Below are 22,904 nucleotides of genomic sequence, written 5' to 3' on the forward strand. Positions count from 1 at the left end.
TAGTATTCCACATTAACAGAATGACAGATAAGCAGCATAGCCTCATCTCAATGAATGCAGCCGCATTATATGATAACACTCAATATATTTGTAAATGTATATATGTGTATATGTGTGTGTATAAATAAATGAAATTCAGACTTACAAAAAGAGAAATTCACTGGTCACAGTTATACTGCCTCTAATTCCTTGAAACCCTAGAGGAAGCAAGAATGTGAGAAAGGTAGAGAGGGAGGGAGGGAGGAGAGAGAGTCCTTGATTATTTTCCTTTGCCAATCCCATTTGGCTTCATTATCTTCGAAGGGATCTTGGGTCCCTCTTGAATGGAAAACCAAAATCTTGGGCAGACACTATTACTTTAATGCATTAAAATTTACTGGATTCCTACCATATTACTGATGTGGCCATACACATCAGTTCCCATGCCTCTTTGATCAAGACACCTTGATCCTTTTTATAGAATGGAAAAGAACCAGGAAAAAAGACGTACCATTTAGTCCAACCAGTGCCCACTTACAAGCCAACTATGACGCACACCAGCCCAGGATGTTAGTCTCAATCTTAAGCCACTGCAAAATGACAGCTTGGTAGAATCAATACCATTTTTTTTATTACTGTTGAAAGATTTAATGTTCATTAGTTGTCACTGGGATCTAATATACAGTGGTCTGATTTGTGATTTGTGTACACTACCGCATTAAACATGCAACACTGACTTGAGATGCAGTGAGACTGGGCATCTATTAAAATTCCATCACTGTATGTGACAAAGTGTTAGTTTATCTCATGAGCCTTTACAGTTTCCCTTGTTCGCTCATCATCTTCAGCAGTAGGTGATCTGAGGGAGGAGCATGTATGGGTACATAGAATGTCAAAGACTGAGGAAAGTGTCAGTCCAAGGGTTCCCTGTCACTTCCTATACTCCACTGGTGTGGGAGGAGAGGGATTAAGTATGGGCAATGCACAGGCCATGGGAGGTGGTGAGCTCTTTGCCTCCAACTGTTTCTATACTCCATTCTTTTTAAACTACAATTACATAGAGTGCTGATTTAAATTCATTTGAACATCAGAGGTGAAATTCTCAAAAGAAACATTATCAGCCTGCCTATTTATTAAAGATCCAAGCAAGCTATGGCTGAATGTGCTTAAAATGTCTGTAGCTTGGAAGCAACCATGCTGAACTGAACCACTGCGGCTTGAAGGACCACGTGGGCTTGGCTATTATTGTCAGTGTGCTCCATCAGCTGAGGGACCCTGTTCTCTCCTCTGGCCTTCTGCTCCACTGGCTCATGGCCATTCTCTATTCTCAAGGTTAAACTATATAGTAGAGTTTTGTCAGAAGCCTGATTATGTGAGATTCTTTCCTCATGGATCCTAAATAATGCCATCCAATGATCTGAGCCTCTTTTCATCTATAAAATAAACTTGGCCTTCATATTCTCACCTGCCTTCACATTACCCAGCCTCAGTTTCCTTATGTGTTAATTAAAGGCAGCAATCAGATTCCCAGGTTTCCTTTCAAAATCTGAGGTGGGACTTTATGGGAACAGATCATGAATGGGATGACATTTTAAGCAGAAAATTAATCTTTGAAAAGGCCTGTGAGGGAGAACTATTTCCAACATTCCCAGAATATTTTTATGAAATATTTAGTGATTGGTTTTGGAAAATTCTTTTTCCAAATCTACCCAATTTGATACATTTTTGATAACTTCACTTAAACACTTATTTGTGTTTCATTTCCTATTCATAAACTATAAACTTGTTTTTGTTCATACCAAATGTTTTACCATGTATTTGTTTTCAAACCTCTTTCTGTGATACTATCCAGAAACCATTTGTAGATTATCAACACACAATAACTTGCCACTGGGAGAATCTGATGTAGCAGGTGTGTGTGTGTGTGTGTGTGTGTGTGTGTGTGTGTGTGTGTGTGGAAATGGGAAAAATCAAGCTTCTGGGTTACAAGATTTAAATCACAGACAATGGGTGGTGTTGTGGGATAATCTTTTTTGTACACTGTGAAGATGTGTCTTTGCCAAGGTACTTTCTGATTGATTTAACAAAGAGCTGAAATAGCCAATAGCTTGGCAGGAGAAGATAGGTGGGATTTACAGGAACAGAGAGGAAGAGGAGGAATCTAGGAATGTGAATTTTGCCAACAGACTTGGAGCAAGTCATATGGAACATACTAAGGAAAAGTAAAAGTCACATGGCAGAATGTAGATTAATAGATACAGATTAATTTGAGTTATAAGAGCTAGTTGGGGATAAGGCTAAGCTAAAGGCCAAGCTTTCATCATTAATAACAAGTCTCTGTGACATTATTTGGGGGCTGGTGATCCAAAGACAGTCTGACAAGAAAGCTTGCTGCAGGATGAAAATTATATTGTGTGATTGTGATTTTTTTTTTGAGACAGGGTTTCTTTGTATAACAGCCCTAGCTGTCCTGGAACTAGCTCTTGTAGACCAGGCTGGCCTCTAACTGACAGAGATCCATCTATCTCAACCTCCTGAGTGCTGGGATTAAAGGCATGTGCCACTACCACCTGGCTGTAAAGGAATTTTTATGCATCAAAAGAGAAAAGGAACCATTTTTGTATTGTGCAGAGGGTGGTGTGGAAGATATAGGACAAAGTGTTGACCAGGGTTTCTGTCCTGCCTGGTTCCCGCAGTCATTAAGTCCCAAAGAAATCATACAGAGGTCTTCATTAATCATAAACTGGTTGGTCCATTAGCTCAGGCTTCTTATTAACTCTTATAACTTACATTAGCCCATTATTCTTATCTGTGTTAGCCACATGGCTCAGTACCTTTTTTTAGCAGCATGATCACATCTTGCTTCTTCTGTGTCTGGACAGGACTGCAGAGGGAGCTTCCCTCTTCCCAGAATTCTCCTGTTCTCATTGACCCGCCTCTACTTCCTGTCTGGTTGTCCTGCCTCTACTTCCTGCTGGGCTATTGGCCAATCAGTGTTTATTTAAAACATAATTGACAAAATATAGACAATCGTCCTGCACCAACAAAGCAGAAGGGAGGAAGCTCCAACTTAAAGAGGATATCTGATGACTTCGGGAAGATGCAGATGGATGCAGTGTGGGAGGGGACCCAATCTTCTCTACTGCAGTAAGAAGGAAAACAGCACCCCCACTAAGTCCAGGTTCTGATCCCTAGAACCTGTGACCATGTTAATGTCTATGGCAAAAAGACTTTCTCAGATGTGACTAAAGTTGTGTGAAAAAGGCCAGGATAGCCATTGAGTCCTTAAAACCAGAGACCCTTTCCCAGGCATGACCAGTGGAAGGGATGGGACCATGGAGAAATAAACAGATTGATGTGATTCTTCTGGTTTTGAAGATGGAGGGAAATGTTAACCAATGATTACTAGAAACTACTAGAAGATAGAGGATACAAGGAAACAGATCCTTCCCTAAAGCTTCCAGAGAGGAATATAGTCTTACAAAGAACTTGATTCTTGCCTCTATTTTGTGAGCAAAGATTTTTTTTCTGTTTTGTTAGTCATTGTACAAAGGTGATTTATTTCGTCATGTCATTTTCATTCAGACATCGTACTTCGCTTATGTTATGTGTCATCATTCCTTGTCCCTTGTTCCTTCTCCAGCTGGTCCCTTTCCTCTACTCCCTTTCTGTTCTCATGTCATGTGCATTTCTTTTATTTTTAATATAATCTTTTATTTATTCTTTGAACATTTATTCATTTATATTAATATTATTTGGTTTTTCTTTTTTTTTTTAATTTTTCAAGACAGGGTTTCTCTGTAGCTTTTTGGTTCCTGTCCTGGAACTAGCTTTTGTAGACCAAGCTGGCCTCGAACTCACAGAGATCAGCCTGCCTCTGCCTCCCGAGTGCTGGGATTAAAGGCATGCACCACCACCACCCACCTATTATTTGGTTTTTCAAGGCAGGGTTTCTCTGTAGCTTGGGAGCCTGTCCTGGAACACTCACTCTGTGTACCAGGCTAGCCTTAAACTCACAGAGATCTGTCTGTCTCCTGAGTTCTGGGATTAAAGGTGTGCACTACCACTTCCTGGCTTACTTATATTATTATTTAATTTTTTCATACAATATATTTTGATCATATTCTTTTCTTTCACCCAACTCCTCCCAGATTCTCACCATTTCCCTACTAACCCAACTTAATGCTTTCTCTTTCTTCTTCTTTCTTTAAATGGAAAATAACAGACTTCTAAAAGATAACAAACATGACAAAATAAAATATGAAACAAAGCCATCACATCTTTTAAAAATTGATTTTATTGAGCTATATATTTTTCTCCCCTCCCCTCCCTTGCTCTCCTCTTTCCTTCTGCCCTTTCCCACGATCCTCACGTTTCCAATTTATTCAAGAGATCTTGTCTTTTTCTACTTCCCATGTATATTAGATATATATCTGTCTCTCTTAAGGTCCACTTTGTTGTCTAGGTTCTCTGGGATTGTGAATTGTAGACTGATGTGGGATTTCCCTCTGTATGCTGTGATTACCATTGACTAATAAAGAAAACTGCTTTAGACCTATAGCAGGGCAGAACTTAGTTAGACATGGAAAGCTAGGCTGAATGCTGGGAGAAAGGAGGCAGAGTTGGAGAGATGCCATGTAGCCCCTCGGAAGACAGAAGCCGGAACTTTAGCTGGTAAGCCACAGCCACTTGACCATACACAGACTAATAGAAATGGGTTAAATTAATATGTAAGAGTTAGCCAATAAGAAACTAGAGCTAATGGGTCAAACAGTGATTTAAATAATATGTTTTCTGTGTGATTATTTTGGTTCTGGGCACCCGGGATGAACAAACGGCCTCCTGCTACAGTAGGCTTGTTTCTCTTTGCTTTATGCCTAAATGTTACTTATGAATGAGTACATGTTATATTTGTCTTTCTGGGTCTGGGTTGCCTCACTCAATATGTTTTTTTCTAGATCCATCTGTTTGTCTGCATATTTCAAGATGTCTTTTTTTTTTCTGCTGTGCAGTACTCCATTGTGTAAATGTACCACATTTTCCTTATCCATTTTTCGGATTCCATATCCTCCATTAGTAGTATCTAACTCCACATCTGATAAAGACTAATATCTAAAATACATAAAAAACTCAAGAAACTAGGTAAGAAAAAAACCAAATAATTCAACTAAAATATTGAGCTCAGATATAAACAGAATTCTCAATACAGGAAACTCAAATTTCTGAAAAACACTTAAAGAAATGTTCAACATCCTTAGTCATCTGAAAAATTCAAATAAAAACTACTTTGAGATTCTATCTTATATCTGCCAGAATGGCTAATATCAATAACACAAATGACAGTTTATGCTGGCAAGGATGTGGAATAAGGAGAACACTCATCCATTGCTATGGAAATACAAACTTATACAGCCATTATGCAAATCAAAATGGCAGTTCCTCAGAAAGTGGGGAATTGATCTACCTCAAGATTTCGGTATATTACCCTTCGGCATATACCTAAAGGATGCTCCACCCTACCATAAGGACTCTTGTTTAGCCATGTTTATTGTTACTCTGTCTATACTAGTCAGAGGCTGGAAGCAGCCTAGATGTCCAATAGAAGAATGGATAAAGAAAATGTAGTACATTACATAATACTTAGTTGTTAAAAATATGACATCATGAAATTTGCAGTCAAATGGATGTAACTAGAAAAATAATCCTGAGTGAGGTAATTCAGACTCACAAAAACAAATAAGGTATGTATGTATATGTGGATATTGGTCATTAAATAAATGATAACCAACTTACAATTTTTAGGCCCAGAGAGGTTAGGTATAGATGGTCTGTGGTCACCACATCAATCTCCTGGGAGAGGGAAATAGAATAAATTTTATGGATGGACTGGAGGCAGGTGAGGTCAGGAATGAGAGGGTCACGTTGCAAGGGGTTGAGGGACAGAGTGAGGGAGAGACAGTCAGGACTGAGGGACATTTGAGGGATGATATGGAAAGTTTCCCTGTGCAATGGAAACTTTCTAAAATTCTGAAGAATTTAAACGCTTGATGCTGTAATAAGTGGGGATTTTTTTTTATATTGATTTCCTTCTCAGCATGTTTGTTACTGTAAAACAGAAAGACTGCTGATTTTTTACATGTTGCTTTTGTACCTGGCTGCTTTGCAGAAAGTGTTTATCAGATCAAAGGTTTTCTAGTGACGTAGAAAAGATAGATTCATTTCAGCAGGCCCTAGTATATACAGTGGGCTTTTCTGTTTTCTATATCTGTGCCCTTAGATTATCCTGGGGACTTCTCCAAATCTCTTAATATTCTGGTGATCTCACTGGCTATGATTTTTCTTTGACATTTATGGAATAAATGGGTTATGTAAGCAATATTGTTAGAAGGGTCTACTACGTTTTTCTTATCCAAGGAAATTGTATAGTTTTCTGAAAGTGTGGCCATGCTGGAGTCACGTGACTGAGGTATCCTACCCCAGGAATGCCTTCCCCAGGCTCCTTTTTTTTTGTAATATTTCAGTGTCTTCATGATGATTGCTGCAGTCGGTGATAAGCACTTGATATTGTTGCCAACTCTCCACACCTGGATTCCCATTGGATTCCTTCTCTTTCTGGATTTAATGTTAAATACAACATTTTCATCACATAAACCACAAGAGGAAGGATAATTGGTGAATTGGTGATTCTTCTTCATTAATGGTGGCCCATCATGTTTGCATTTGAATTCTCGGGTCTTAAGTTCAAGATTGATATTAAAATATGGCTCCCAGAAGATACTCCATTTGCTAGTGTGGTGAAGGAAAAGAGCACAGAACTGGGAGTCAGAAATTCCTGGATTCAAATTGCAGTTTTATCATGTGTCATTTGTGGGAACTTGGACATGCTATTATTTCCCTTTTGCAAGCTTCAGTTTCTTCGTCCAGAGAGAAGAGGTGATGGCTGTTTGGCTGTGAGGGTTCACTCCAACAGTCTCTGAGGCTAGTGCACTCAACACCGGCTCCTCATTAATCTGTTTCCATTCCCACTTCATTTTCTACAGTCATCTCACACCAACTGCTTTTAAGTTTCAGGATGTGGTTTCTTACGTAGACCCTTGAAATTACATTTCAGTGGCTACTGTTTAGCTTTCTCTTTTTGCTACCAAGTAATAACATGTCTATTAAGAATTAATATTTAAAAGTTATCTGCTAGCAAGGGCCCCAGATTAATGAAAAATACTTTCTCACTAGGATTGTAGAGGGGGTAGCTACTTCCTCAAACCAAGAAACAGTTTCATAGAAAAGAATTCAATCTATAAGATGGAAGATGAGGACAGAAGTATGATTCAAGTCAGCATGGTGGGCGGGACGTAGAAGCTTTTTATCATTGCGGTTTTGAGGAAGACTCTCTCTTCATTAGGAGAATGATTGGAATGCTTCTCTTTAGTATATAATATTGGATCAGTGGGCAATTTAACTCTGAAGTCGAAATGAATTTTCATGGTAACATTAGACTACTACTTTCCTCATATACCTGTTGTGTTCTTCAAGACTAGCTTCATTTGCATCTAACATTTAATAGCTTTAATTTCTAAATACACTTACAAATCATGATAATATTCATCAACCAGTCACTTACAAAGTAACCCTTAGTCAAGTTTCTGGCTGTATAACTCATATGTTTCCTTTTTAACTAGCTCTTTCTAAACTTTCACTAGATAGTATTCTCAAAAAGAATGGCATTCGTGTTTCTATAAAGTTTATGTTTATCTCCTTTTTGTTTCTTTCTGTTCTTTTTGTTTGTTTGTTTGTTTGTTTTTCAAGACAGGGTTTCTTTGGAACATGTCCTGGAACTCCCTCTAGATCAGACTGGCTTCGAACTCACAGAGATCCATCCACCTGCCTCTGCCTCCTGAGTGCTGGGATTAAAGGCATGCACCACTACCTCCTGGCTTATCTTCCTTTTTTAATATTACCTCTTAGAAAACATTTTTTTTTGATAACTTATTTCTCTTGGATCTGAAACCATGTCTTTGCTTTTAAAAATTGCTTTGGCTAAACCATCTTGCTGTCTCAGATTTCTATTTCAGATATAGACATTCCCCCTTTCTTTCACTTCAATGCATTGGCCACACACTCAGGAACTGAAAGGATAAAGGGGACTTATATGAACAGAGAGGTAACAAGATCCATCAGTTCTGGCCCTCACAGCAGCTTAAATGCACTGGGCACATTCACAGATTAGGTGAGCATGAATTAACAGCATGCCATCATGTGTCTTTTCCTTGAAAGCCCCAGTGACCTCCGAAAGGGGTACAGTGGAAATAGGTCAGTCTGTATTCTCTAAATGAATTCTGCTATTGGAAAGAAAGAGAGAAAATCTTCTGTGTCTACTTTTTGGCTATTCCAGAAAGGACAGTTTAACCTTTTCTTTTGTCATTTTATTAAAACAGACCAGCTTAGAGTAAAATAGTATAAATATTGTGGCTATGAAAAATTTTATTGCATTGTTAAAAGATCAAACTTTGAATAAGAACTGATGCTTCACGTTTTATTCAGACATTTCTGATTCTTGGAATTCTTAATGAAATTTTGATTTTGTCTAGCAAGAAAATAAGTGCCTATAATTTATGTTGTTAAGTTGTTATTACCACATATAAAATAAACATAGGGAAATACTTTCTAAATGCCCCTAAGTGAATGGTAGGCAAAGTACTTAAAGATACCATTTCATTTTAGGTTATTTTTGAAGTATTTATGGGTTTCTGTATTAATGTATAATACTGGTCCTCAGATTGTATCCCTTCCACCAGGAGCCATTAACCAGGCAGTGGTTTGAAATGAAGATTCTCAGCTCTTATTCCAGAACCAATGAGTCAGAAACTCTTCGGTGGAAACTGGTCTGTATTCTAACAGGTCTGCCAGTTGATTTTGTTATACAATCACGTTTAAGAAATTCATGGTTGTGTCTGTCACTCATTCATTCATTTACAAATATTTTGATGGCCTGGGAGATGGATCAGTTAGTGAAGTCCTTGCTGTGCCAACTGGGTGTGGATGCTCAGCATCCACATACAGGACAGGCCTGGTTGTGTGCTCCTATATACCCAGAAGTGGAAGCGACAGAGGTAGAAACATCCCTGCAACTTGCTGGGGCGCTAATCTAGTCTAATCATGAGCTCCAGGCTAAGTGAGCAATTCTGTCTACAACAACAACAGCAACAACAACACAATAACAACAACAACAACAACAATAATAATAAATAAGGTACTGGGTGATTATGGAAGACCCTTGACATCAATTCTTGCTTTAATGCATACTCACACATGGACACGTTACACACATATGCACACACAAATAGTTTTGTACCGAGTGTTTATTACATATTGTTGTAAATGACTAAATGAGAGGCTAAGAAAGTGATAGGATCAGAGGCCAAAGTTACAAAGTTGAAGTATTTGTGACTGGATGCCACTGAACTGCCTTCCATGTTAGAGACACTTTCATCTAAGCAGCCGAGGTAGGCAGGTTTTGAAGGCTCTCCTATCATCTGGTGAGAGGATAAAATGCTGATGGATATGAGTTGAGTTGGAAAACAGCTAGAGAAAATAACATTCTCCACTAGAGGCATCATTAGGAGCAAACTTGTCTTATACCCATGTATTAAAAAACAGGAAGCAGACAGACGGGAAGGCTCAAGGCAATAGGTTTGAAGATTGGACATTGCACATGTCAATATATTTTATATACGTATATACATATACATACACACACACACACATATATATATATATATTTATAGTGTGTGTGTGGGTGTGTGTGGGTATGTTTATAAAATTCTTCCCATTACATAACACAAAGCACAGGGCTTAGGTAGCAAATGGGGGTTGTTTTAGGAGGACTTCAGATATCAGCCAAATTGGACCTCTTTTGTTCATTTGTGTGTTGACCCATATTTCCCCTTTTCCTGATTGATGACTGATCTCTTCTGTCACCTAAAATCCCTGTTTTATTTCTATATGTCAAGATTCCATAAATCTCCTATTATGCTGTAAAAAGCATGCTCTGTCCTAATCCTTCTGTCTCCCACAGTAGTACAATATCTCCTCTCTTCAATATCCCTACATCTGATATATATATGGTGGGCTCCGTATACACATTGACTCATCCCATCAGCCACCCATAAGCTCCATTTTTCCTGTTCAATTTCTTAGGTTACTATGGTTCACACTCCATGCATGGCTTGGCGCCCCTCACAAGCGCTGTCTATCCACATGTAGATATATACATGGGAAACACTGAGTGTTCATAGCCTAGAGCAGGCAGATACAACTGGATGACCTTCTGTGAGTCTCCCTGCCTTTGTCTGGAGATATTTCTCCATGGTATAAGTCATCATCTATTGTTTTCCTATGCCCCCGCCTCTTTGTTTTATACAGTCAAAAAACAGCCATGCATTGTGTTTTGAATTAATGTTCATTAAGTATACAGAAAACCAAAGTAAAGCAATAAACCAATAAATAGACAGCAAAACAACATAAAATGGTGGAGATGCACAAAATACCCAGCAGAAATAACTGGGGAAGTTCCTTTAAGACAGCCAGCTGGAGTTCCCAACAGAGAGAGATCCTGACAGAGAACATTGTCCCCCGAGACAAGGCATCCAATTAAAAACAAATAGCAACAGATTAGAGATGCCATCATCAAATCAGGGGCTCATGGACATCCTACAGGAACTGGCTAGGGAAGCTGAGGGAGTCAGCTGAAGTTCCCCACTGAGCTTTCTCCATGGCTATGCCTCTCATCTTTTCTTTTCCACTGCTGGGTGGGATAAACAATAGTAATCCCTGTTGGAAATAATTCTCCAGGCTGTTCTCAAGGGCACAGTGGTCTTACTCTTGGCATGTTTTGCTGTTCTCATCTCTTTCTGTTACAGAGTTTAGGAGCAACCCCTCCCCAGACACGGGGCCTTGGGGACACTTAATATAAATATGCTTGGTTGTGAAGTGGAAGGGCCAATCCTGTCTCTAGAGCTGGCTTCTAGGTAAGCTCAAGCAGCACATGGTAATTTCCCGATATGATGTATGTTATAGTCTTCCCACCATCTGCTTCTTCAATGCTTTGCTCCCCAGGTTGGCTGACCTTTACCTTGCAACTTGTGCTAGGGTTCTCCCTTCCCCAAGGCATGGATCTTGTGAGCAGATAGCTTCCCTGTCCCCTTGGAAGGACCCCAGGAACTTCACAGATCAGTTTCAATTTGTGCTGCAGTGAAAATTGAGGGACTGTGAGGCACTGTCAGCCCAATGTAGCTCCACTAGGCTATAGCGCAGATTGCCACAGTTCACTAGGCAGACACCCTTCACCAAAATTTCCTGGGACAGTTACCCTCAATCTTCTCCCACATTGTCTCCCCAGTCTTCCTGATTTCTGCATCCTTCCGCTGCAACAAAGCTCTCTGGGTCAGAGCTGCTCCAGACAGAAGGGGTTGCGTCTTGTCTGACCCTTTCCTGCTCCGTGTAACTCTCCTGCTCTAGCTTTCCCATTTCCTGCCCTTTCCCATCCCTTCTCTGTGTGCTTGAGGTTTGCACAGTCCTCTGCTTGGTCAGTTGATAGCTCAAAGCCCATCTTTGAAACTGATGAGAAAACATCCTTCCCCATTGAGTCTACATCTTGCAGTCGGGAGACAGGAACTTTCATTTTTTCCTTGAGCCCTTTATGTTGAAAACACACACACCAAAAAACTTACACTGTGCCTGTGACAGAGAAACCCTGTCCCTGAAATCAGGGAGAACTTCAGTCAGGGTGTGGAGACTTACAGGACAGCATGTGGAGAATGAAAAACAGTGACATTGACAAACAAATAAAAAATATTGTTCCTTTGACAACTTTTTTCTTTCACAATGTTTTGGCTCTTGGGCCATTTGGATTTCTTATTTTCACGTAGCTCTTTCAATTTCTTCTTCCATCACCCAGATTGTCAATTTGACTTAAAGATGGGACCAAGCCCCCATTCATCTCTATCTTCTCCTCAGGTTCATGACAGGAATCTCTGACAGGTTTGCTGTGTGGTATTGAGGTGACTCTTCATATTTGGTTTTGAGCTTCTCTATAAAGTAGCTATTTGTTTAGTAACTGGAAAAAAAACCTCTTTTGTTTTCTCCTTCTTTTTAAGTTATTCAAATCCTGGGTAGAAAATAAAATTATCTCAGGAATTTACATCTTGTTCCCTGAAGCTTCAACTAGTTTATTTATTACAGTGGTACTGAAAACTGCCACCTGGAAATGACTTCTTTCACAAAGGACACGCTCATTAGCTTCTGTTAATTAAAAGAGCACTCCAATATGATTCTTGCTGCTATTAACTTCCCTTGTCATGCCTTCTCCCTTTCTTGTTCTCTTGAGTATGCATAAAATGCGCATGCAGAAACCTGGAGGGGCTCTCTAAACACACTGATGTCTGAAGAATAGTTCAGGATGGATGGCGTACTAGGTACCTTGCCCATTGCATTTCCTAGAGTCTGGTCTCTGAAATTCTACTAAAGTAAGAGAGTATTAACAGCTCAAGACAAGACCCTAAGATAGCTGTGGCTACCAGGGGGAATTATTTGCATTGTTGGCAGAACTATGTACTAGTAGGTGCTGAGTTGGCTTTTCTTCCGTAGGTATAGCATACACTAAAATCCTGAGCATTATATTTTCCATTGTTTTCCTTTGGGTGTTCAAAAGAAAACTTTGGTTCAAAATCACCACTTCATGTGTGGCCATTAGCTTCTCATGCCACAATATCCCTCAACACATCAGGTATGTAGTCTGTGTTTCTCCTCCTACCTACTGGAGTAAGTATACACTGACTAAAGAATCAAAGGAACTGCCGGAGGACAAAAAAAGATACAGTATTAGCTTTGTGGTTTTCTACTTCAGATTTTTGGACTTTGTGTGTATCAGGCATTTAGAGAGGGAAGGAAATCATTTCGTGAGAACTCACGCTGAGCCCATGAAGAAATATAAATATGACAGGCTGTTTCCAATTAGAGGAGAATCAATTTCTATGTTCACTCAAGAAAACAAACAGGAATCTTCCTTACGCTAATAAGAGGCTGTTTCAGTGATGAGACGGAAAGTAACAATGATGACGCCTCTGCCCAATTATCCCATTCAGAAGCCAGGACAACACAAGGAGACTAAACAACCACGCTGGAGTTGCAGGTGTCCACTCCCTCTTTGACAGAGACAGGAAACATCTGAAAATTCAGACTGGAACACAGGACAGTGGACGATAGGAAAGTCAATGTTCCTCCATTTTGAAGAACAAAGATGGGTCGAATCGGAGAGTGTGTATGTGGAGCATGTGGTTGTCGATCAGAAGTTCAGTGACTCTCCTGTCATGTTCTAGGAATTCTTAGACATCAGGAATGCTGGTCTTACATAGCATGGATGATCATCAAGAAACAGAAGAAAGAGGACCATTTATTTAAGAAGCAACTGGATCCCCCCCACTCCTACTTTCCCTCTAACAAATTAAATAACCACCTTTACTCTATACTCAGGGAGCTGAGGGATTGTATCTCAGAAGAAATTGCTCAAATCGTCCTGACGTTGTGGGTACTAAGCACGGAGAGCAGTGATTTGGTTCTGGATAGAAAGGAAGATGGCAAGAAACCCTTCAGTGTTGTTGCATAGTTTAAACCAAACACAGCAGCAGTCAAGCTTTTCCCCCAAGGAGATTGAAGGTGTCATTTCCTTGGAAACTCAGGAGAGTAGGGTCTGCCTTCAACACACCACAGTAACATCCAGCAGTGACCCAGGCTACTGCTGGACTCAGTGCTTCTTCTCCCTAATCCAGGTGTTTCCAATGTGACAGTAGTGGGGGTGGCCCTTGGCAGGAGGCTGCTTCCGCTTGTAGAGAAGTTGGCTTGATTCTTTTCTACTCTTCCACTGTAACGTAAGAGAAAAACAGACAGAATTTTGAAATCAAAGTATTGCATTCCTTTAAAAGTAAGAAATTTCAAAAACCAAATATGTGAAGAAGCTATATTCTCCAATTATTGCTATTTATAAGGAATTCATTTCTCAGAATAGTTCATTAATAAAACGTAAACGTATACTTTCCCTAAAAACAGTAGTTTTCTTATTTATTTATTTATTTATTTATTTATTTATTTGCTTGCTTGCTTATTCTTCTCTCATATGTTACATCCTGATGGCAGTTTCCCTCCCTCCTCCCCCTCCTTTCCTCTCAATCCTCCCTCTTCCTCTCCCATATCCACTCCTCATCTGTTTCCATTCATAAAAGAGCAGATCTCCCCAAAATACCAACCAAACATGGTGTAACAAGATGCAATAAGACTAGGCACAAACCCTCATACCAAGGCTAGACAAGGCAACCCTGTAGAAGAAAAGTCCCTAAAGCACAAAAAAGAGGCAGAGACAGCCCCTTTCTCATTGGTAAGTGTCCCACAAGAACACCAATCTATATAACTATAACATAAGCAAAGGACTTAGGTCAGTCCCGTGCAGGCTCCCTGATTGTCACTTCAACCTCTATGAGTCCCTAGTTGCCTTGGTTAGTTGAGTCTATGGGCAGTGTCCTTGTGGTGTACTTGATCCTGCTAGCTCCTACAATCCTTCCTTTCCTCTTTTGCAGGGTTCCCTGAGCTCTGCCTGATATTTGGCTGTGGGTCTCTGCCACTGCTCCCATCAGTTACTGCATGATGGCCCTCAAACTGTAAGTTTCTAAACAGAGAAAACATAGGTGCAAGGGTTTAAAATATGACTCACTCGCACCTGCACGCAGGCACACTCACACAGATGCACATTATTAAAAATAAGAATATAAATATGTGCTAAGTAATATAAATAAGATCTTACAAACACAGCTTGATTTAAATTTATGAGCATAAAATGTGAAAGGAAACAAAGCATATCTTTAGAGGAGGTATGATTGGTGAGGTGTCAATCACAAAGATTATTAAGTTTTTCTTCATTTAATGTATGAGCTTTTAAAAATATGGCATACGCATAAAAATAAAAGCAATTTTATAATGATAAACTTTCCCTAACATTTTATTATAACTATTGTAACACATCTGTAAAAGTTGGAAGAATCTTATAGTAAACATCTGTATTGCCAGCATGGGCTATTTTTTTTTTGAATATTTTGAAGTAAATTGTGGACTTCCCTTCTGATTCCTTAAGCATACAGTCATGTGGCATTTAATGAATTTTAAAAAGATTTTAAAAGATTTATTTATTTTTATTTTATGTGCATTTTTTTTTGACTGCATATATCTGTGTACCACCAGGTACTCACAGATCCAGGCAAAGCCATTGAGTATCCCTGAACTGGAGTTAGGGATGGTGGTGAACCACTCCGCAGTTCTGGAAAGTGAACCTGGGTCCTCTGCAAGACCAATTGAACTATTGTTCCAGCCCCTTTCAATGATGTTTTTATCAACAGTAGGCCTCATACAGGACGGTGGTCCTGTGAGATTCCATAGGTCAACAATGTTGTAACTGGTTCAGTTTGTGTGAGAATACCCAGTGATGTTTTCACGCTGACAAAGTCACTTAACTCATTTCCCAGACATATCCCTTGCTGTTAAGTAATGCTTGCCTGAGAATCACAGTTTCTTATTTGCTTACACTTGTTGAAGTGACTTTTTCATTAAAGAAGTAATATTTGTTCATTGTAGAAAATTGACAATTACAGATACAAATTTTATAAATCTTTCATCCCAGTAGTATGATATATATATATATATATATATATATATATATATATATATATATTATCTTAACATCACCTTCCTCAATCCTTTCCAAAATTCTAAGAAACAGCGTTCTCTATATTTTACAGATACGGAATCTATGGAGCGGTCACCCCAGTTCCCACTGAGGCAGAGTCAAGGTATACACCCATGTGTCCTACTCCTCTAGTCAAAGCTGTGTGCCTTCCTCATTTCTGCTTCTTTCCCTTCCTCCGTCCTCCAGGACACCCACTGCTGACTCCCCAAGACTAGGACACCCATTGCTGACTCCCCAAGACTCCTCTTAGGGTTCATGCATTTCTACGCGCTGCCTTGCAGTCAGCTCCTCTTGGTATTTGCCAAACCTTGTCCTCCATTTGCTTGTCAAGCAAGGGTACCTTACTTAATGAGTACTGTATTGTTGACATTGTCAACTGGGAAGGTATAAATCTGCCTTTCTGTGAGCTACAGGTTACCCCCTTAAGGTCACAAGTAGAGTCACTGGGCCAAGGATTATACATACCTCCCACTGCCAATAAACCATACCTAAACTTGTTGTGCAGGATAGTGTTTCTGCTGCATAGACACCACCACGCATTAGAAAATGTTTTCTAGTTCATAAAGGTAGATTTTCATTTTGTGAGGCAATCCTCTGATTGCCAACACAAGGCGCTGGTTCCAGGTTCCTCATCTCGTTTTCTTCTCCAGACACTCCTGTCCATGCTCATATGCCATTTTAGTTTGCCCAATAAAGGCCAACCCACTTCCCATTAAAGTGAGGCTGGCTGATGCTTTGTTTTCATGACGTTTGCTTTCTGAGGGGTGCAGAAGACCTCTCTGTGACAGGAGAAGCCTGTGTGTTTTCACCATGAGACTGTGAGGGAAGAGATGATTTTAGAATTCATCTGTACCCAGGAGCCTGGAGCTTTGGCCCAAGTGGCCTTGGGAGAATTGCCTAAGCAAAATAGAAGGGTGATTTCAGAGGGCGGTTTTGAAGGAACAAGCAGCAGAGCTGCAACAGGGGGATGCCCTGAGCTTGTTGTTTATGGATGGGTCACTGAGCCAAGAGCAAAATACCATGGGAGAGCCTGATCACTTTGGGGAGGACGGAAATGAAAAATCAAGCCAGGCTAAAAGCATTTTCAGGCTAGCAATTTGTCTCTGTCCCTCTGATGGCGGTTCTCTTCTGCCTTGCCTTATTGGCTGTGAGGAAAACTGAATATGTGCAGGCCAGGAGTTCTTGAGTCATGCTCTATGTTGGTGGGAGTCTCTGCACTTCTCACAGTAGTAGGAGACGTAGGATTCAGAGGTTGCCACAGAGCTCCATTTTTGTGGATTGGGTAAAACATTAGGTCAAAATTAATTTAGAGATGTAAAACTTATTTTTTCCCTGGAATTTGCATAGGAAAACACAAGACATAGGAAAATAAAAATGGAATAAACATGCCCTAGAATGTTCATATTGCTCTATCTTGGAGGACCATTGTCTTTATTCCATTCTGGTTTTCTTTTTTTAATCTTAAAAAAAGTACATTTACTTACATGATGCAAACTCTAACAAATATGTGTTCAGATCGTCACCCCTTGGGTAAGAATCTTTCTTCATGTGTAGCAAGGCAGCAGGAGATGCTGTTGTTTGTAGACTTCTTTTTAATATGCTGGTTGAAGCTGGTACAAATGTGAGTTGTGTATTGGTGCATCGGAAGTTAAAGCCTTAAAAGACTAGGTAGCTCTTTAGTGGTTATAACTCAAAGTCAGAACTGAGCATTTGTTCCAGATCCCCCAACACTGATGAGCACAACGTGACTGGCTGTGTGTGCCTGCTCATACATGTGTCAACATTAGTTTCAATGGCCCTTGGTTTAGAGTGTGTAACTTTACCTCTGGAAGTGTAAATGTATTCCTTCCTGGTGATAACACCGGAAAGGGCTGACACGGAGAACTCACATGAGAGAAATTTGCATACTATGATAGTATTTCCTCATCTGAACTTCAATGGGCAGGAAGGGGTGTTCTGAAATCAATTTGAAGTTAGTTACTGTAGTCAGCTGAGTGGTGTTGAGAAGACAAGACCAATGTATCCAAGGTTTTTGAAGCCGGCATGAAAAACGTTTCCAATACTGGAAAATAATACCATTGTATCTCTGGCTGGTTTGAAATTCTTGGCATGTTAATTAGTCTATAAAAAAAAGGACCTCGCCAATGTCACAAGGCAAGTTCTGAAAGCCTCAGGCTTTTAAACTTGAAGGAGCACAGTGAAGGACGGGAGTCATACAGAATGTTCGGAGTGTATTGCAGAAAGTGACAAAAGTTGATTAATTACTCATATTAAAAGTAAATTGCAGTGATGGTATTAACATTCTGAAGCCAGCCACTTCCTTCAGTTTGCTTCTATAGCTAGGAGCCCATCTTCTCACTGTTCCTCTCTTAAAGGAGACATCTTTCATTTCCCCACTTCCCCTTTTTTTGTAGACTGTTCTTCTTAACAGTGTTCTTCACACTATAAATATCTTTGATTCACTTATCTAATTAATATTTATCTCTTTATAAAGATTCTTGGAGAATTAAATGGCAAAACGAGCTCTTGAGTTCTTGAATTGAATTGACAACTTTCTTTTTAAATAGAAAATAGCAAATTCCATTCTGATTTTGGGCAGGGTATTTGCAAAAATTTTTATTAAATAGAATGTTAAAAGATACCACCTCTGGGGAGAATGGTCCCTTCTCCCCCCACCAGCCAGATGGAGTGAATGTGAGCAAGCTGGCCCTGACCCTTGCATGAAGGGGGGGGGGTCCCAGTAGAGGCCCAGACTGGCCAGCTCAGCTACCACCCAGGCCCACCTCCAGGGCTTTGAGTTGGCCCATCCTAACACCTACCCTATCTATGACTTGCTGGAGCAAGTGAAGGGACCAGTCCTGTAGAATAATAACTGCAGGATTTCCATGACTTACAGCAACAGCAGGCTATCCAAGAGGGGTTTCAGAAAGGGTCCAGTATTGATGGTGTGCCAGACTCCAGAAGCCTTGCATCAGACCAAAAACTCATTGCAATGAACATTTTCAAGTAAAGCTGTTTGGGCAAGAGGGTGACACCGTCTGGCACACTGAAGTTCCCAAGGCCACCATGACATATGAGTGTGGGATGGAGAGGCGGAAAAGATGGAGGAGGAAAGTGTTTTTTTTTCTCCTTTTAAAACACGATTTTTGTTGTTTTTTAATTCTCTTTTGGCATGGGTCGATGGGGAGACTACCAGGGTGGAGGGTGAGCATGGAAGGACTGGGAAATGAGTGGGATTGGGATGTATGATGTAAAATTCCCAAAGAATCAACTAAAATGTTTATATATGTATATATGAAAGACACCAACAATTAAACTTAAGAAATTAGACTTCTTATAGCTAAGTTGATTACCACTGTGACATGCCCTTAAAAATTACTTTTTGTTGTCGATAGGCTTTAAATTTAAGGTATATACTTACCACATTATCTTATTTTGAATAAATACCTATTTAAAATTTTCAATTATTTTTACATCTAATGAAGACATTTCTGTCTTCCACTTGCTGTGAGTCACAGACCATGAGAATATGCTCTTTAGAGTGTGTGACATCTGGTCCATAATACAGGCCTCTTTCTTTCTTCCTTCCTTCCTTCCTTCCTTCCTTCCTTCCTTCCTTTCTTCCTTTCTTCCCTCTCTCCCTCTTTCCTCTTTCTTTGTGTCTGTTTGTGGTATATGAGTAATTGTATGAAGTGGACTGACACTCAGTTCTTAACTCCTTAGACAGTGTAAGTGCATGGCATAGTTCTTTATTGAATGTTTGGTGGTGATTGATCTCTATTACCTAGCTCAGGCACAGATAAGAAAGCACTGTACCCATAGTACCCAGTGCCAATTCACATGACATTTTACAGAAGACAAAACGGGATAAAAAAGAGTAAATAATAAGTGTGTGTAGGTGTTGTGCCTGCTTGCATGTTGTACATTCCTGGAGGCCAGAAGAGGACATCAGATCCCTTAGAACTGGAGTTTTAGATGCTTGTGAGCTGACATGTGAGTGCTGGCAATCAAACCTGTGTCCTCTGCAGAAACAGAAAGTGCTCTTAGCTGTTGAGCCTTCTCTCTAGGCCCCAAAGCCTTGAAGCTTAGACAAGCAGCAAGTAGAGTGGCAAGGATGATCTTACTGTCGTAGAGAGGCGCGTGACTTCAATGACATGAGTGAGGCCCCTCAAACAGTGACCTCATCAAAATCTCCACAAGAATGAATGTGTGGGAAAATGTCACAACACTTGCTTCAACTTCTGCTGCCAGAGGCATTGCCAAAGATGGGACGCTGGAAGATGACCCAATTGTTGAGAGGAGGATGCCTATTGGTGCAGTCACAGAACAAGTTCATTACAGAAAGTATAGGCCAAGAAGAAGGTAAACAGCACTGGGAATAGTCTTGATAAGTTTTTCTTTTTTTTAAAAAAAAAGGGAAGAAAGAGTTCATTTTGAGCTGTATATGTCGATACATGCTTGTAAGCTCAGCCCTTGGGAGGCTGAGGATGAAAGATTGTTAGATCAAGGCCAGCTTCAACTACATAATAAGATCCTACCTGCCTCTAAACAAGCAAACAAATACATAAACAAAACAAAAAAAACCCCAACAAACCTCTTCAAATAACATATTTTTTTTGTGTGTGTGTAGGTGGTAGGGATCCATCCTAGTGGCTGTGAGACAAGCAATTTACTGATTGATTTTTTTTCCTCTGGTTCCCAAATCTATCAGTTTTTAAAGTAGGGATTTGCCTTACTTTGTCCTGAGATGCTTTTCTCCCAGAAATGTGTGTTAGGCCAGCCTTCATAGATACCTTCTCTGAGTTTGATTCACTCACAACACCAAAAAACATTTTAATTTCTGATTGTCCAGAACTGCAATGATGTAATTAGGCCAGAAGTTGTAGATGAAAGGCTTCCCATCTCGTCACACCACAGATACATTTGATTTGGCTCACACTAAAGGTGAGGATCCAGGAGGCAGATGCTGGTGAGTCTCTGTGAGTTCAAGGCCAACATGGTCTATATACAAAGCTCCAGGCCAGTCAGGATTACCCTGTCTCAAACAAATAAGACAAGAAAAATAACAATAACATTTATTCACATTGAGTCTACTTTCCCGTAGATGGACGTCTACTGGGGCTGGGTTGTGGCCATGACCTTTTGGCGTCTGTTTTCTCATATCCCTGCCTTAAAGCAGCCACATAAAGTAGGTAGGAGTTTGGGTTTTTGACTCCTGACTTTGAACTTGAAGATTTCATTCTCATCATAACCTATATTTCCTCAGACTACTTCCTTAAAAAAAATTAGAGATAGACTGCCCACTTCTTAGAGTCCTAGTAAGTTTAGCATTGATTGCCACATTTTTCTTATTGTCTTTTTAGCACTCCCCATGTTTTAAACACAGGGTCCGTTTTCTCTTGTGTTTGAATTAAAGGGCAGGAGGGATTTCTAGTGCCAATCAGTTGGGATAAGATGACTGCTTTGAAAGCATGTTCAGAGTTCCTAAAGAGTGGTCTATCCCTAGATGTGACCCAGCCTTGACGGTGGCTTCAGGGCACCTCCCTGATCATCTACGAAGGTTTGTAGTGTGTGCTTGTGGAGGCCTTTTTCTCCCCAGCCCCTCACTACACCCAGAACCTGTGCTGCTCAAAGTTGTTTTTACTAAAGTAAGAAAGTCTGAGTCACTAAAAGCTGCCTTCACTTACTGTGAAGTCAGTGTACCTGACCAGAGCTCTCAGCTTCTCCCTCTAGGGGCAAAATATTGCAGTGGACTTAGTTCACTGTGATTAGGTTTTTCTCAAGAAATTTTAAAAGTGTATTTCTTTTGTATTTGCATATGTAAAAGGACTATATTGATCATGCCAAAGGAAAACAACTGAAATTTACACTTCCTTATTTTAGAAGATACACTGAAACTTGCTTTCATGTTTAAAATGGAAAGGATCTTCTAAAAATAATTTTATATTTATACATGGATATGGGTGGAAATAAGCTTCTAAAAGCAATTTTTGTGTTTATATGTGTATATATGCACGTGGGTGAGTACCTTCAGAGGTCAGAAAAGGTAGTTGGACCCCCTGGAGCTAGTGTTACAATTGGTTCTGCACTGCTAATTTTAGGTTCTGGAAACTGAACCCAGCTCCAATATTTTTTTAAAAAGGGGATCTGACATGCTAACATATACATACAGATAAGACACCAATACCCATAAAATAAAGAAATAGTTTAAAATATTTGTTTAATTTATGTGTATGAGTTTGCCTATACCACATGTTTTACACACACACACACACACACACACACACACACACACACCACGTATTTGGCTGATGTTCTTGGAGAACAGAAAAAGTATTGGATCCTTTTGAAATGGAGGTACAGATGGTTTGCGACACTGTGCGTTTTGAGACCCAAGCTAGTATCCTCTGCAAATGTCTTCAGTGATCTTAAACACTGAGCCATCTCTCCAGTTCACCCAACTTTTTTTTTGCATATTGTTAAATGCACAGAAAATCTGTACCGCGTTCTCATGTGAGGTGATATTTTGTTTGTCTTTTAACAAATAAAACTTGCCTGAAGATCAGAGCATGGGCCATCTTTCAGTGTTTACCCCTGTATCTGACTCGGGGTTTTTATTTTTCAGACCAATTAGAACTGGTGTTGCTCTCATGTACCAGAGTCTCCCATATTAACAGTAGCACATTTGTCACCAGGAGGGAACCAACGGTGATGTTCCAACCAACTGAACTCCTCGCTTTTTAAAAATTAAATCTCCTTCTGTTGTGTGCTTCCCCATCGCAGGATCCCATTAGACGAAGGGCACACTGTATTTATTTCCAGGCCTCGTTAGCTGTTCTCAGCTGTGTGTCCTTCAGCAGCCGCGCTGATGCCTCCTGATTTTTCTTGTTTATGGTGACATTAATCATTCCCAAAAGTGCTGCTTGCAGAGTTTGTAGAAGTCCCTCAGTTTGGTTTTACCTGATGTTTTCTTTCTCATGACTGGATTGGAGTTGATGAGATTTTTAGAAGTAGAACAGAAGAAAAATGTTCTTCTCGTTGCATAGCAAGGGAAGATTGCCAGCATTATTTATGAATGGTACTATTAACCTTGTTCATCAGGTTTACCTCTGAACATCTAGACCTGTCCCCATACTTGAAA

At 39.9% G+C, this 22,904-nt stretch overlaps 1 long non-coding RNA gene across 1 annotated transcript in view; it reads left to right on the forward strand.

The window, feature by feature from the left end:
- The first annotated feature begins 14,647 nt into the window (after positions 1–14,647).
- LOC121466026 overlaps positions 14,648–22,904 on the forward strand; it is a 30,888-nt gene continuing 22,631 nt past the window's right edge. The window contains exons 1-2 of the long non-coding RNA XR_005976708.1: positions 14,648–14,684; positions 15,816–15,866. This is a non-coding gene — a long non-coding RNA (uncharacterized LOC121466026). The remainder of the gene's footprint in view (positions 14,685–15,815; positions 15,867–22,904) is intronic.

The sequence above is a fragment of the Microtus oregoni genome, unplaced genomic scaffold, assembly GCF_018167655.1.
Source record: "Microtus oregoni isolate MIOR12 unplaced genomic scaffold, Mior012 000032F_ref0000030, whole genome shotgun sequence".
In the NCBI taxonomy this organism is placed as follows: Eukaryota; Metazoa; Chordata; class Mammalia; order Rodentia; family Cricetidae; genus Microtus; species Microtus oregoni.